This window comes from Lissotriton vulgaris, chromosome 2_1 (genome assembly GCF_964263255.1).
Source record: "Lissotriton vulgaris chromosome 2_1, aLisVul1.2, whole genome shotgun sequence".
NCBI lineage: Eukaryota > Metazoa > Chordata > Amphibia > Caudata > Salamandridae > Lissotriton > Lissotriton vulgaris.
In genome coordinates this window covers 1647754171-1647771863 of record NC_141687.1, presented here as the reverse complement: position 1 = coordinate 1647771863, position 17693 = coordinate 1647754171, and positions in this window count along the sequence as shown.

Here is a 17693-nt window from a genome sequence, read left to right as displayed (position 1 = left end):
TATTTTGGATCCCAATAGTCTTAATCCTGTTTTGGTAATAGATTATAGCGGATCTTTATGGCACGTGATGTTAAATAAATTTGATAAAGTTTTTAGTGGTAGAGTTGGAGTTTTTAATGGTTTTGAACACTGTAGTGTTCTAAAAAAACGATGCTTGCCCAAAAATTCACAAAGCTAGAGATATCCCTATACTCATTCGCAGCGAAGTTGAAAAGGAATTGGAAAAATTAGTCGCTGAGGATATTATTGAGCCCATTGAATCCTCGGAGTGGATTTCCCCCATTGTGGTAGCTAGACGCTCCAATGGTAAAATTCGGCTCTGCATTGATCTACGCCATCTTAATGATACTATTGTAGTTGACAAGTTTCCCCTTCCCAAGACCAAGATTTCCAAAATGCTAGCACTTGTTAAGTTAAGGATGTTAAGTGGTTCTCCACAATTGATTTATCTGCGACTTACCGTCAGATTTTGTTAAACAAGGATAGCAAACATTTAACTGCATTCATTACTCCAATGGGGTGTTTTCAAAATAAAAGAATGCTCTTTGGTTTGGCATCTGCTGCTGCTATTTTTCAGAGGATGATGCACCAGCTTTTTGGCAAACACCCCAAAGTGAGACACTTCCTAGATGATATTCTTGTTTTTGGAAGGGACAAAGCAGATCATGATTATGTGTTCGAGGATGTGAAGTGAATGAATGGGATTCTTTGCACATAGCTTGAATACACGATGAAGGTTCTTTTTGTGTCAAAGAAAAAAAAATGGAAAGAGAAATATTTAAAGGAGAAGGATTTACAGTCTCTTATTTAATTTGTGCTTCATGGTTGTCATGAGAAATCTAAGATTTCAGATAATCTTAAATCATTTTGGGAAATAAGGAATGAGTTATCTGAAAATGAAGGTTCTATTTTTGAGGAGATAAATCTGTTCCTCCCACCTCCTTAAAAGAATCCATCATGAAATTGTGCCATGAGGACCACTGTGGCATAGTAAAAACTAAGCAAGGAATTAAAAGATGGTATTGGTGGCCGGGTATGGATTTGTGTGCAGAAAGGAGTGTGAGGGATTGTATGATTTGTGCTAATGCATATAAATCCCTTAAGACCTTGAGACCTGATATGTGGGAACCCACATGGCATACTGTAGCCATAGATATTATGAGTCCCATTGGTACTCCCCCTAAGTACATTATTTCCATGATTGATGTATTTTCTAGGTGGCCAACCATCAAAGTTGTGGATAAGATTGATTCTGCCTCTGTGTTGAAATGTATTGAGAGAGTATTTGTGGGAGAAGGTTTACCTGTTCATATCAGAAGTGACAATGGTGTGCAATTCATGTTTAATGGAGCAAAAAAAATATTTTGAGAGAATTGAAGTAAGGCACAGAACTACCTCACCATACAATCCCAGCGGTAATGGCATGTGTGAAAGGTTTAATAGAGTGTTGAAAAATGCCATTGAAATTGCTGTTATAAAAGGGGAAGAGTGGGAACTACAAGTATGTAAAATGGTCTGGACATATAGAACTAATGTCCATGAAGCTTTGAAGATGTCTCCATTTGAAATTATGGGAGGATGCGCAGCTAGAGCTAAATGCAACCCGGAATGGTTACTCAAAAGTGCAGGAACTGATATTTCTATGGAGTCTGTTAAAAAAACATTCTTGAGAGGCAGTTAAAGTATAAACGTGTTTTTGATGACAAGCATGGATCAGGTAACTTAGATGTTAAAGTTGGTATGTGGGTGAAGGATAAAAAACCTTGGAAGGTTAAAAAAGGTGAAACTCAGTTTTACAAGTTGTGAAAGTTTTACGTAACGCTGTTCTTCTCAGTGATGGTTGGTAAAGTTTGGAATGTTAGGAGGATCGCTATTTATAGAGATATCAATGCTTTTTACAAAATGACCCTAAGTATCTCAATGAAAAGTCTCCTTTTTCTTCTGGTTCTTTTCAGGAGTATGATGCTATTGACTGTGGCATTGACTCCAATTTGAGTGAGGAGTTCATCTTTAATTCAAGTGGCATGGATGATTTTAGTATGAGAGAAGAGTCGGAGCATGTTGTGGGAAGGAATGATATTGAGGGGGAACAGGTTGCTGATGATAATATCGCTGACCAGATGGTTACAGAAGGTGAGCTGGAAAATGTCAAAGGAAGTGGTAATCCAGTAAAGCCTGTTGAAGAGGGTGAAATGGTCAAGAAGAGAAAGGGTATCAAACCTAAGTGGATGGCAGATTTTGTTTGTCACATGATTGAACAATTGTAATTTCTCTGTTTTCTGCTCACATTATTTTGTTGTCACACTATTCATATATTTGTCTTTGTTTTGCTTTTACAGAGTAAGATGTGTTATGTTTCCATTCTATTGCTAAGTTGTTTTTCTTTAAGCATTCTTTTTCCCATGAGCTTTGTACTGCAAAGTTCTATATTCTTAGCTGGAGCTCTGGGAAGTCAGTTGCTGTTGAGAGATGTTCCTGATATGTTGTCCCTCCTGTTCTGGTGTTTCAACAATAAAGCTTCTTTATTGCTACTAATGGAAGCGTCATACTTTACAGTCAGCCAACTGATCCTTGGAGTTGCATTCTTTTTCCTGGGTACAAGAGGAAGCAGGTCCAGTCCTTCAGAGCTTCTCTCAGGTCACAGACCGCAGCTCAAGTCTTCTTCTGGTCATCCACCGGTCAGGAAAGTGTTCTTATGAGGGTGCCTGGGATGCCACATTTATGTCTGGCTCTAGCTTGTGGGTGTAGATGACTCCTAATCCCTCCCAAACAATGGGGTAAAAGTTCAGAGGAAACCATGTCCATTTTTGCTGCCGTTCATCTCTGCTCCACAGCAAACAAGATCAAAATGCCATGTGTCAGGGTATTTACAAGACGGGAAAATTCTTCAATTCAATTTGAAGCAGGCACTCTACCCACAGCCAACACAGATACAGAAGTCTGGTAGGACAAAAGCAGAGTCCTTCCGCTACCAGACAGGGGATCTACAAGAAATGTTTTGGAATCCTGTTCTCTCCCTTTCAAGTGTGGTACAAGTGTTATCTGTAGCTCAACAGGCTTGTCAAGCAATATTTGACTCTGAGCTGTCAAAAGTAGTCTAACAGCCTACACCCTACAGTTTCTGTTGAGCTCAGAGCAGTCTTCTCTGCCCATTCAGGTTAGCCTCCAGCCTACTGGTTGCTCCTGGGAGGCATTTCAGACCTCATTCACACCTTTTTAAGATTTGAACACAGAATAAGAGCTGACAGATCCTTATGCTAATTAGCATTTTGACCTTTTAGTCAGGTAAAGGGTAACTTTCTGAAAGATACTTTGCTTAATATATATCTCAAATTTCACCATTAAATTGTACTTTTATTAACTACTAGCAGCCTGTCCCGACGTTGTCCGGGTATGAATTGCTGCCGGCCAGTAGTATATTGTTTTGTAGGATTTCGTTTAGATAGCATTTCTTATCTGTGACAGGCCTGTGAAACTCTCCGATTCACAGTGCACTGCTGATGCACTTAAGAGTGCGCATTCAGTAGTGTGTGAACTCGAGTTTCCCTACTTTATTTTTCCTTGCAATATTATATAGCGCGAACTGGACAACATGGCATGAGCACAATTTACATTACAGAAGAACACATTTGTGGTAGGCAGGGGGAGACAAAGCGATTTGCCTGGAATCACAGAATGTTGAGCTGATGCTGAGATTCGAACGTAGCTCCCCAGCTCTAATGTTCGCAATTCTAGAACTTGTGGCGGGAGGTGTGTCTAAAAGTGTATGTCGGTGCTGGCCATCAATGAGAGAGACCTGTGCATTTTTCAAATGGATGGTGAAAAAATATGAGTATGTTGCTGGAGATGTGGGCCGCCGTGCCACCAATGTACTTACCGGGGAGGGTAAACACCCATTATTCTGCACCTTTCTTTCCGCATACCATCACTCCGCATACTTTCATTACGAAAGTACCATGACTCCGCAATGCCATTATAACGCATGGCATTACATTTTTTATGCTTTTACCATGCATACATTTACAACGAAATTCGTTGTAAATGCATGAATGGTAAAAGAATGTTTTTTTTAAATGTTTGGATAAGGTAAGTATGGGTATAGGGGTATATGTTTTGGGGTACTGAGGTATATGTATTGGGGTGTTTGGGTATTTTAAGGGTTCAGATATAGTTTTGGGTTATGGGGTACAGGGGTAGTTTTAGGGTTTAGGGATAGGTATGGGTTTTGGGGTACAGGGGTATTTTTAGGGTTCAGGGCTAGGTTTGGGTTTTTGCAGTATAGGGGTATTTTTAGGGTTCAGGAGTAGGTTTGGGGGTTCAGGGGTATTTTAAGGGTTCAGGGCTAGGTTTGTGTTTTGGGGTACAGGGGTATTTTTAGGGTTCAGGGCTAGGTTTGGGTTTTGGGTACAGGGGTATGTTAGGGTTCAGGGGTAGGTTTAGGGGCACAGGGTTATTTTTAGGGTTCAGGGCTAGGTTTGGGTTTTGGGGTACAGGGGTATTTTTAGGGTTTAGGGGATTGTTTGGGTTTTGGGGTACAGGGGTATTTTAAGGGTTCAGGGCTAGGTTTGGGTTTTGGGGTACAGGGGTATTTTAGGGTTCAGGGGTATTTTTAGGGTTCAGGGCTAGGTTTGGGTTTTGGGGTACAGGGGTATTTTTAGGGTTCAGGGGTAGGTTTGGGTTTTGAGGTACAAGGTGTTTATAGGGTTTTGGGGTACAGGGTATATTTATAGGGTTAAGATGGGTTAGTGTTTAATGGTGTTGGGGTATTTTAAGGAGTAAGGGTGGGTTATGATTATGGGGTGCAGGGGTATTTAAAGGGAGCAGGGTGGGATTCGTTTTTAGGGTGTGAAGGGTAATAAAATAAAATAATAAATTAAAATAATATAAATAATGCAATTTAAAAGAATAAGGGCTAGATGTAGGTAAAATAGATCTACCGATTTTTAATTACCGAATTTTACCGATTCGGTTATTAAAAATCGGTAAATCTAAGGGGTGGATATGTAGGTATTTCAGATGTGCTGGAATACCGATTCGAAAGTATTCGGTATTTACCGATTCGGTAAATACCGAATCGGTAATGCCCATTCATTCCTATGGGCTTTGAAGCCCATAGGAATGAATGGGCATTACCGATTCGGTATTTACCGAATCGGTAAACACCGATTTTCACAAGGGTGCAGGGGGTGTCACTTTGACACCCTCTGGCACCCCCAAAACAGGCTCGGGTGCCATGTGGCAGGCATACATGCCCTAAGGGTAGGTCTACCTGTCACATGGCATAGGTGTGCATGCACACATGTGCATGCACACCGGAATCGGTATTTTACCATCAAATTGGATTTGATGGTAAAATACCAATTCGGTAAGGCCTCTGGGACTCTGGAGAGTCCCACCTACATCTGGGTGCCTCAGAATCGGTAAAATTACCGAATTTTTATTTTACCGAATCGGTAAAATTACCGAATCGGTAATTTTACTGATTCGGTAAAATAATGCCCCCTACATACCTGTCACCCATTTACCGATCGGCAACGGCCTAAATCGGCCGTTACCGCTCGGTAAATGGCCTCAAACGGTCACCTACATCTGGCCCTAAATGTTTTAATTAAATGTAAAAAATGTGTGTGTATATATATATATATATGAAATGCATTCGCCAAAATGAAAGAAATAAATGGTGTCACCTTTCCCCGATGTGGCTTCTGCTCTTTTCTTTGGGAGGAGTTCTTTGCATGTATATATATATATATATATATATATGTATACACACACACAAGGATGGCGTGCTTAAGCCACTCCCACGGCGGGCTCACGACGGGGTTCGCCAACCCCTCAATATGCACACACTCCTGGTCTCAGTCCATCCACAGAAAAACCAGAGTCGGAGCCCAATTATAGTGTGTTTTCTTCTGCTGAATAAAACTGACAGCACCGTACTATAATTGGGCTCCGACTCTGGTTTTTCCGTGGATGGACTGAGACCAGGAGTGTGTGCATATATATATGTATATATATATATATATATATATATATATATATATATATATATATATATATATATATATATATATATATATATAAATACACATATATACAAACATATATTTGATGTTTTAATAACGTACTTTTACAATGTATATGACTTTACCACACATGCATTTGCGTTAAAATGGCATGCGTGATAAAGTCATATGCGTTGTAAAAGTTTTAGAAATGATATCTTTGCGGAGTAATAGTCCCGCGTTATAAAAATTGCGGAGTGATGGTATGCGGGATGTTGGTTTGCGGAATATCATCACATATTCCCGGGGGAGGGATAGTCCCTTTCTTGCTATTTCCGTGGAGGCGGGCCTTGTGTCCGGATGTGCGTGGCGCGAGGCCTGTGCGCAACAGAAGTGGAAAATTTAAAGTGTGCGCTTTAGGCGTCACCGGAAGCTAAGGCGAGATTACATTTCCTGCACAATGGCCCCTGTTTGCGCTCCTTCCGGCCCTTGGGAATAGCGCCATGCCTGACCTCCATACAGTAAAGCAGGTGCACGTCACTGGGAGCGCGGGGCAAGCACACCCGGAGCTGGAATGTACAGAACCTGGGAAGAAAAAACAATGAAATATTGGGCACAACGCTCGCTTTTTTTTCCGTAATCCCATGCCCCGCACACGCCCACACCCCCAGCACATGCCCACAGCACACTATATGAGACATGGCATGAAGGGCGGAACGTACCACACACCCCCAGCGTTTGTCAGGCCACGCCCCCAGCACATGCCCACAGCACAACGCTGACACGCCCACAAGGGGCTACTTTGCTGGCAGGGTTCTTTTACCTTTTAAATGTATATGGTGGGCGTCTGCATAGCCTATGTCCTTCTGCTGCAACTACCCTTTCCAACGCTGTATTGGGTGTTGTGATTGGTGCTGTGGTTCCTGATTACCCGCCTCAAAGGTTTGGGCTCTCTCTTTATTATATTAGTATAGATAAAAAATATTGGTTTAATCATTTTTCTAACTGTTCCCTTACCCAAGATATCAGTATTTCTATTTTAATCTGTACTCTGCCTTTCTTCATAGTACAGGTAGGCCTGCCGCAGAGAAAATATCTGTTAAGGTCTTGTCACTCTAAGGAGATTGCAATATTACATTTTTATGTGTCCCACTTTTAAATACCTTGCACCCTGCCTTGTGATCTACAAGGCGTTATTAGGGGTGACTAATATTTAAAGGGAGGTTTTTATCTGTCAAAAAGATCTCTTTGAACAGGTCGCACTGCGGGCTTAGGCTACAACAGTCAGGCTACACTGGGTAGCCCTGAACCCATTTTTGAACTGCTACTGTAGTGGAGGGCAAAATAGATGTTGCCGTCCACAATTGGCATTTAATTTCCTAGCTGGGGTGCACTTTTTACACCATGCACTAGGGACTTACAGGCAGGTTAAGTGTCCCAATCAGGGATTAGGCACTTTAACCACGGTTAAAGGGAAGCATAGGCACTTTACTACTGGTTAGCAGGGGTAAAGTGCACAGAGTTCTAAAGGCAGCAAAATATGAGGTCCAGCAAATGGCAAAAAATCCAGAGTAACCCAGCAGAAAGCATTAATTTTGGCAAGGCTTATACAGAGGTAGAGAGTTGAGAGATGGAAAATTAGTATGTGATAGTAAGGTAGAAAGAGGCTGAAAGATAGCTGAGTTAGAAGGGTGAGTTGAAATGGGGAAGGTGGTCCAGGGAGAGCTATGTGTTTGCGTGAGAGAGAGAGACAGAGAGAGGGTGAGAGGCAAGAGAGTTGAAAATAAAGAAAAAAGGTAAAGAAATAGTGGTAAACAGAAAGGAGTAGGATATTTACAGAGGTGAAGGAAAGGGAACAGGGATAAAATGAGCGAAAAGGAGCTGGAGAGATGAGGTAGTGTAGGTAAATTAAGAGGTTAGGTAGAGCGATAGAGAGAGAATGATGAGGTACAGAGAAGTCTGGTAGAGACTTACCAAATGACAACAAAGTTTTCAGCACCCGGAAACAGATGTTTATTTATAACAAAAAGCATCCCTTCCTAGTGCCAAGATCTTGATCAGCCTGCCATTGTTTGTGTGTTATAAATAGCTATGTCATCATATGAACTAAAACAACAAGCACATTTGCACAACGTATGTATAAACCTGTACATGGTGTCAAGGTAGCATGATAGTGTTCTTGCGAAGTTTATTCTGTAAGCTCGTAAAGTTTCCAAGAAACTAATCCAGACGGTCACGGATGCAAATGTACGGCAGAAGTCATTGTGTAACAGTGAAGGCAACTTTAGAAAAGACCCATGTATGTGTGAAATGGCCCAACTGGAACACATGACACTCAACCCCGGACATTAGTCAACTAAGAAGCTATTCAAATGGAAAAACTCTATTGCCAGAAATACAGCAGTATATGCAAAGGAAATCTTAAAAATCATACTTCAAAATCAAAGTAAAAACTGTTTAAAAGGCAATCATGCGATTTAGAAACACAAAGAAAGCCAACTTAAAAAATACAAAAGCGTAAAAAGGTCAACAGGCTAGTGATCTTAACAAAGGGGGACCTCTCTGTTGGCAAGACCTATGCAGAATGCAGAGGGCCTTAAATTGAATACGTTGCTCCGCTGGGAGTCAGTGGAGATCATTCAATGCCTTCTTGCAGGCACGGCCGGCACAGGTAAGAGCTCTAGGGCATTGGTGTGGAGGCGGGACAAGTGGGGGGGTCAACAGACGACACGATAGGTAAAATTAAATTAAAAAAATTATAGAACCCCTTACCTTGCGCTAGCCGCATTGCCTACTCGGCGAGGCAGCAAGCGCAAGATAACTGGTTTTATTTATTTAATTGTACCTATCCCATTATATGTTGACACCCCCCACCTCACCACGTACCCGCCCCAACACCCTACCGCTCTTACCTGTGCCGGCAGCGCCTGCAAGAAGGTATTGAATGATCTGCACTGGCTCCCAGTGGAGCAGCATGTTCAATATAAAACCCTCTGCATTTTCCATAGGTCTTGTCATAAGAGAGGTCCCAGTCTATTAAGATCGCTCGGTAGCCCGTCCATTCCTGGAAGGTCATTAAGATCCTCCTCTGCCCATTTGCTGCAGGTCCCTGGAGTTAGAAGATCTCGCGGGGGAGGCCAGTCTTTCTCTCATCAGGTCTTGAAGCTCTGAAATTCTCTCCCTCTGGAACTACGCCAGCTGTCCTTTCATAAGGCTGTGAAAACTTGGCTTTACATTGCTTAGTCTTGTTGGCCAGCGGGCAGTATGAGGAGTTGTTCTACTGCTGGGAGGCCACCAGGTAGCTATGCGCTTTATAAGAACCACAGAATAGAATAGCATGTACCTTGGTGATATATATACTTTCAAAGCACATAGATGTGGAATTAAGAACAGTAAATCTGGTCTAACTTAGATAAATTCTTACCTTCACGACATTCTGATAGTCGATATTCCGGTTACAATATTCTGCAACCTGATATGTTTGTGGTCTGTATTCTGACATACGACTGGCTGAGACAGAAGAGCAATAGTCCAGACAAGATAGAATACGAGTAAGTAACTATGCGGTGCAATAGGTAAGAAAAGGTTAAATCTTTCACAGGTTATCAACTGAAAATAGTTGGTGCTGGCCATTCAGGCAAGGTGAGTTGGGAAAGAGGGAGGGTGTGTGCAAAGAAAGAAAGCCGCACACACTCAATCCACTTGCATTTGATTAGGTATCCTAATTCGTTTAGCCGTGTAACGAAACTTGTGGCGGTACCCCTGCAAAGTACATGGAGGGGGTCCCCTATGCTCCGGACCCAGCTAGGAGCTCTCAGGCCAGGGGCCGGCCTACTGTGCATAGTGCCGGAGGGGGGCCCTTGCAGCATGGGGGTCCCACAGCGCTGCGGAGGCTTATGTTGTGCCACTGATCCAGTTGATGCACTTGGCCTGAAAGGGACAGTTCTAGCACTGAGTATATTGCTCCTGGAAACAGGGACAGCATCATTCTCTCGTAGGTCAGACACTTTCGAGAAGAAGCAGATCCAGTGTGTTGGAGCCATCCTCAGACGATTGAATGCACCAAGGGGACGCTTGAGAAGGAGCCACAAAGGGCCACCTAACTTTCACATTCATTTGCATTTGTCAGTCTCCCAAATTAATGGACTTGAACATCACTACAAGCAACACTCATCTCCAGACTGCTCATAGCAGTATTTAAAACAAGCTTTTGAGACCAAAAAATGGTCTGAATTGTGACATTGTTAATGTTTATTTTTTTTATTGTCAAAGAAAATGTTCTATTGATTTTGAATTACTGTAAGATTAAAAATATATTAAACACACATAGATGATTAACACATATTTAAACAAAAAATGATAAGGTATGGAATGAAAAATGCATTGGGAAATTAAAGCATTTGTCCACAGCCTTGGCATTAAAGGTACTTCTTTTTAGACAGATGTGCGCGAGTGATCAGGTAAAAGGGCAGCACTTACAGTGCAAGACAGGTAGTGGCAGAAATTAACCTAGCCGGTGCCCCATACTGTATGCTGTGATGGGTGGAAGCAAAACTTGAATGACAGCTGAACAGACCAATGGAGGAAAAGGGCGTGTTTCAAGGTCTCCCTACATTTCCGTGTATGCACGTCGTTTTCTGTTTATGTTCTTTTTACTTAACACCTTCGCCGCGGGGCTAATTCCCCCGCGGTGCGGGAGGGAGGGGGGCCGTGCACAGCGCCGCGGTGCTGACGATGAGCCCAGGCTCGTCATGCAGCATGGTGCTCGTGTGCTCATGTCGAGCCTGGGCTCGTCATGAACCCGCCCGCGCAATGGAACGCTCAGCACAGCGGGGGAATTAGCCCCGCGTGTGAGTGTTCCACGGCTCATGACGAGCCCAGGCTCGTCATGAGCACACGAGCACCATGCTGCATGACGAGCCTGGGCTCGTCATCAGCACTGAAGAGGTTAAATAAAACTGGCAAGACAGCTAAAGTTTTCTACAGGCAGACCTCAAATGGAGCTCCACACAGTTCCTAGGTGCAAAACGTATTTTTCATAGTGTTACACGTTACACACTTAAAATAGGATGCTTTTTGACACTGTGCAAATGATTCAGATAGGAGTCTCTGCATATTCTATTAGAACAGAGCGTATATTCCATGATGAAAGCACACACGGTAGGCACAGAATCCATCTCTCTACAGATCCGTGTAAGTTTCAAAACAAAACAACCAAAATCAAAAATTAGAAATAATGTGAAATACATCTCGACACAAAAATACCTACACCCAAGGAATAAAATACATACATTATGTACCCAAAAATACACCCAGCAGGAGTAGTGTCATTTGTGTCCATAATCACCTGTTTCCCTGAAGTCTATTAGCATCAAATTTCTTTCTGTTCATCAGCATCAGTGTCCTGCGCCAGCCGCCCACGGTCCCAGGGGGACCACTGCCTATTGTGTTCATCAGTACCAGTGCCCCTATTGTATAGTAATAATAATAATCTGTATTTGTAAAGCACAAACTACTCACCCTTGTGGGTCTCAAGGCTCTGGGGGCAGTTGTGGAAATTAAGTGAGCTATTGCCCAGAGTCACACAGTGCTGAGCTAAGCTGCCGCAGGAGCCGGGGATCGAACCGTGAGCCCTATGCACTGAAATCAGCTGCCCTGGCCGCTGCACCACACCTCTCCACTCTAGTGGTCCCACTCCCAGAGCCTCTAGAATCCTGAGCTTCCCTGTGGCCCATTAGTACCAAAAATGTAATGTTCATCAGTACTAGTGTCCCTAGCATCCAGCCAGATCAGTGTTACCTGTGCCCATTAGTACCTTATATCTATCATTCATAGGGGCAAGTTTACTAGAAAATGTCAAAGCCCTGTGTTACGCCAAATTTGGCAATGTTGCGCTCTGACATTTTTAAAATGCAGGGATGCGCTATATGCACAAGAACACGGCGCACTCCTGCATTTTTCCCTAGTGCTAAAAAAAAAGCTGCCTAGCACCAGCGCAGGCACCCTGCCGCCTTGTTGTAAAGGTAGCTGCACTGCAGGGGCGATTGCTTATGTTCAGGAAGGGAAACCTTCTTGCACATAAACAAGCATTAAAGGCATTTTTCTCTTTCTGTGTGTGCTGCATAATGCAAATCAGGCTTGGTTATGCTATATTAGGACTACTCCATCACAAAGAGTCATGCCAGGTGTCCTCCAGATGGCAAAAAAAGGCAATCCCAAACCAAAAAAATCAAAAGCAGCCAAAAGAGGTTGTAGTCTTGTCGATCACGCTGTACTGTTTATATTAAAGTAAGTCCAAGTGTGAATAAGTCTGATTTACATCTGGATAGTGGCTTTATGGAGCTATATAGTGGGGTACAAAAAAAACAATGGAATGGAATGCATCCACATGTAATCACCAGAGGCTGGGATTAACTCAAGCAGTAAATTCATCACTTTTTTGTTATGTCTATGACATTTCTATCTGTTTCCTCAGTTGCTGAGTTTTCCGATCTCTATTAGTGTTGAGGTTCTCAGCTGCCGCCACTGGCAGCGTATCTAGTTCTTACAATGCCAAGGCCCTCCATTCCCACTAGTTCCATGTTCCCCTGCCAACATCAGTAGTAGAGTCTCTAGTACCCAACAATGGTAATGTGGGTATTTCCCATCAGTGGCAGGACCCGTTTCCATTACTGCCAGAGTTTAACATTTGCATCTTCACCAGGATCCACCAATACCACCATTGCAAGATCGCCCAGTTCCTGCCTGTGCCAGGGCCCCTCATGCCACAGCAACGTGTGCAGAGCATGGCCCTGCATTTCTACTAGTGTCAAGACCTTGGTTTCTATAACTGCTAAGATGGATAGTTCATGACTGGGCCAGGCTTGCCACTAAGCATCTGTACCAGTGCCTTCAGATCCTATCAGTTACTTGGTTCTGATCTCTCATCAGGAGCAGGATGTTAACATGTAGTCATGGTAACCATTCAGTGAATAATTTGTCTTATCCACCTTGGTTAGACTGTTAGCTCTCGTCTCTCAGCTAGAAAGGCGATTATCTTGGCATCCGAAGAATGAACTTGAGAGCCTCATAACTCGGTAAATACACTTGAAGGCCACTTGTTCTTAGCTTCTGTTTTCCATTTCGGAGCGCATGCATCTATATATTAGAGGAGCGAAACCTAGACCCAAGCAATCTTTTTCTAGCAAGCTTCTTAAGTTAGGTATTGCCATTTTGTGCCCAGGGGTTCGGGTTCAGGCCTTGCTGGGGGTGGTTATACTGCGCGGGGGCAGGAACGCATTAATGACACTCACAGACCAGTATGGTGCATTGGTCGGAAGTGACGAACCCTTCTTTTATTTAACCCCGCAGGCCACACCTGGCCTACGGATGTGGTGGGGTACAACAGTTCAGCTACTAGACTGCTAACTCCTACATCCCTTTCCAACTCAGTTCTTTTTCTTTTCTTCCTGTTTTCGGCTTCCTTCAGGCACACACCAAGGGGCATATTATCAAGGGGGTTTATCTCCGCTTTTTTGGCTTTAAAAGCCAAGAAGGCGGAGATAAATTTATCTCCCTATTACCTAGCTGTCGCTAACACCAGTTAGCGACAGCTAGTAGGAGATAGCGACCATCTTGGGCCCCGCTTTGCATGTCAGTGATATTTATCACTAATGACATGCAAAGTGGGCGTGCCAAGATGTTAGCGACTGGAAACAGTCGCTAACATCGCTATCTCCTATTACCAACTTTTGGAGATATTCGCGCTAAGCGCGATTATCTCCAAAAGCTAACACCTGCCCCTGAGCAGTTCTTAGCCATGGTATCCAATGGTAGGTGGATAACATGGCTAAGAGCATTAGCTTGGTAATGCATGAATATCGCTGACTTTTCAGCGATATTCATGCATTTCGGCCGATTTTTATCGCTTAGGAGATAAACCTTGATAATAGCAAGGTTCCTAAGCGATAAAAATCGCCGCAGCTCGGCGATAAAAATATTGCCGCTAAGCCAACATAGCGATAATTATCGCTAGTTGTTGGTAATATGCCCCAAAGTTTATAAACATGTCAACAGGTTCAGTGTATAATCTCAGTACTTGTGTGGGCCTCCATTGACGGTGACCGGATATCTTCAGCAGGCATAGTCCCTCAGATATTGGCTTGGACGGGGGTTCGGCCTCAGGCTGTATCTTTTGGAGTCAGTGCGTCCATCCGGGCTGAGTCACTGGCTGCGGTGACGACCACCCTGGACAGGTAGAAAGTAGGTCTCAGCGAGGTCCATGGAGCATGAGGGCCCACGGACTCTGCTGGGTTGTGCAGTGAGGTGTGCTTCGGTATTCCTGTAGGAACTCGTGGAGTCTCTGTTCCGGGTCTGCTTGTTCTACAACTGCTATGCCGAACATCTTGTTTAAAGTGCGCATGAAACGCTTGACGTCTCCGTTGGCCTGAGGCCACTGAGGGGTGATACGTTGGTGAGATATGCCTCCCTGTTTGAGGAAAGTGGCAAATTCTGACCCTTGGAACTGCGGCCCATTGTCACTGCGTACTTCTTGGGGAAAACCAAACAAGGCGAAGATCCTCTCCAGTACTGGTCCAACGTGGTTGAAGGCCGTGGAAACGATAGGTTCCACTATGGGGTACTTTGAGTACGCATCTATGACCACAAGCGTGTTGCCTCCCCCCGGGAAATTCCCAAAGTCTACGCTCACTTTGAACCACAAGATGGTGCAGCCTTCCTCGGTAATAACTGGGATCGGCTTCTCAGGGCTGCTTGTTAGCTGGCAAAATTAACAGCGTTGGACGTACTCTTCTACAATGTCCGCTAACTCCGGGAACCAGACCTTTTCTGGCATTCGTGCTTTCATTTTAGTTACCCATTGATGTCCTTCGTGGGCTAGTTGGACTGCCCGGTGCTTGAGGCTCTGCGGGATCACCAGCCTGGACCCTCTCAGCAGGATGTCGCTGCTGGTGGTGCTGAGCTTGTGACGTACCCGCCACATTTTCGTTAGGGTGTCATGATCTTCTCGGGCCCACGAGTTTGCTTGATGGAGGTAATCTGTCCATGATCCTTCTTGTACGGCACGCAATGTCCGGGCGTAGATTGCGTCGGTGACGGTAGCCTCTTTCACGTCATCTAGGGTCATGCTCCAGGGGCATGCTGCAAGAGATATCAGATGGGCATATTGCTCGACCTCCTCGGCTTCTTCTTGCTCCTCCGACTGAACAGGGTGCCTCGAGAGGAAATCAGTCGGGTTCTTGGACCCTCTGCGGTATACCACCTCCATTCCATATGGTTGCAGCTGGACGGCCCATCGCTCGATGCGCGGAGGTGGGTGAGGTGTTGTTCCTGTTGAAAGGGGAACCAATGGCTGATGGTCGGTAACCATGGTGAATGGCTGTTCCTTGAGGTACAGATGGAAATGGGTACAGGCCCACTTGATGGCTAGGGCCTCTCGCTTGATCTGAGCGTACCTCATTTCTGTGGGTGTGAGGGATTTGCTGGCAAATGCTAAGGCCGCCCAGTGGCCTGGTTCGTGTTCTTGAGCCAGCACTGCCCGAGTCCTACAGGGCTGGCGTCGACCAATACTTCTGTTCTCCTTGTGGGATCAAAGTAGGCCAACGTGGCTTCTCCTAAGAGGGCATCCTTTATTCCTTAGAAGGTCTCTTCCTCTCGTGGAACCCAGTGCCAGGTCGCGTCCGTCTTTGTAAGGGCCCGCAGCGGCTCTGCTCCGGTGGCCAGACCCGGTATAAACCTTCCACAGTATGTGGCCATACCCAGGAAGCTCCGTACCTCTGTTGGTGTCGTCGGTGCGGGGGCATCCTTGATCGCCTGCGACTTCCTTGGGTCCAATTGGATGCCTTCCTGGTTGAATACGTAGAACTCAAGGGATGGTTGGACATTTGTTCTTGTGCAGGGTTGCTCCATACTCATTGAGGTGTCTTAGTGTGTTGCGTAGGTGTTTATGGTGATCAGCAGCCGTTGCTGAGTGAATGAGGATATTGTCGCTCACGTTCAACTACCCGGGTAGGCCGGACAGCAGCTCCCGTATTGTGTTCTGGAACACCTCAGCTGCTGAGGATATTCCAAAGTTTAGACGCATGTACCTCCTTAGTCCTAGGTGGGTGCTGAATGTGGTGATGTACCGGCTTTCGTCAAATAGGAGCAGCTGGTGGTACCCGGCATTCAAGTCGATTTCTGAGAACCACTTGGATCCGTTGACATCCGAATGATATCGTCCATTGTTGGTGTTATGTGGCGCTCTCTGCAGATAGCTTTATTTGGGAGTCTCATATCAATGCAAAGGCGTATGGCTCCGGGTTGTTTCGGCTTTTCGGCGATGACCATCGAGGATACCCATGTCGTGGGCCCGGACACTTTTTCGATAACTCCCTTCTCCTCAGGGCCTCTAGCTCTTTCTCCACCAGTAGCGGTAGGTGGAATGGGACTCTCCTTTGCCGCAAGGCAACCGGGGCGACTGACTTGTCTATGTGAAGTTCGATTGGGTCACACTTGATAAACCCTAGCTCTTGGAAGAGTTCGGGGAATTGGTTGAGTAACTCTTCGACTTGGTACGTCAGGATCCTTCTCGCGAACGAGATGAGTCTGAGATCTTCCGCAGTGTGGTTGCTCAGGAGAGTGTCTGCTTCCCTGTCAATGACGTGGATGGTTGCCATTACTTCAAGGTCATCCGCTATGATGGGTACTGATAACTTCCCTTTTAGTGGGAGAGGTGTGTTGGCTCCATATGCGTAGACCCGGGTCTTTGACATTACCACGGGAGGGCGAGGTCATAGGCGTCGGTACTGTTGGAGTCCCATGACGTTCACTGTCACTCCCGTGTTGATGACTGCCTTTACTTCTGTCCCTGCAACGTGAACCATGTAGGTTGGTTGTGGCCGGCGGCGTTATTTGAGTTCTCTTGCGAAGGATACCAGGTATACCTCTTCTTCCTCATCTTCTGAGGAGTCTTCTACTGTTGGCAGGTGCTTCGTGGGCCTTCTATGTGTGTGTTCAGGTGATGCGGCGTCTGTCACTGATAGTTGTCGGACAGCTCGCGTTGGGGGCTTTTGCCCGCGGAAATCTCTGTTTTTGTTGCGCCTTCTGCAGACGGATGCAAAGTGATTGGGTATCCCACAGTTGGTGCAGGTCTTCCCCTGGGCCGGACAATCTTTGGCGGCATGTGGCTCATGGCCGCAGTATCCACATCTTGATCTTGAGGCGTCTCCCTTTGGTCCTCTGAATGTGTCTCCTCTGGGTTTGGTCCGAATGGCATCAGCACGTTCCGTCTTGATGGAGTCTGACTTCCCGTGGGGTTTGGTTAGGGCTTGATCCATCTTGTTTGCTCTCGCCGCACACATGTCACGTGACCTTGCTAGTATCAGCATGTCCTCCAGTGGGATTCTTGGTTTGCGCAATATAAGTCCTCTTAAGGTCTTGTCGCGGCACCCTTGAATTAGTTGTTTCCTGATCTCTTTTGGCTGGTCCTCATCGGTGCACGTGCTGGCAAGCTCTCGGAGATGTGCGTAGAACATGTCCATAGATTCTCCCTCCCTCTGGCGGGCTTGTCTGAGCTTGAAGACTTCGAAATCAGGGTTTAGTTGCAGATCAAAGTGGCCATTTAGCGCTCTCACTGCCGCGTCGTAGTCGTCTGCCGGCCCTGTGTTGGGTAGATGTTTGAAAAGCTTGAAAATCTTGTCTCCGGCATAG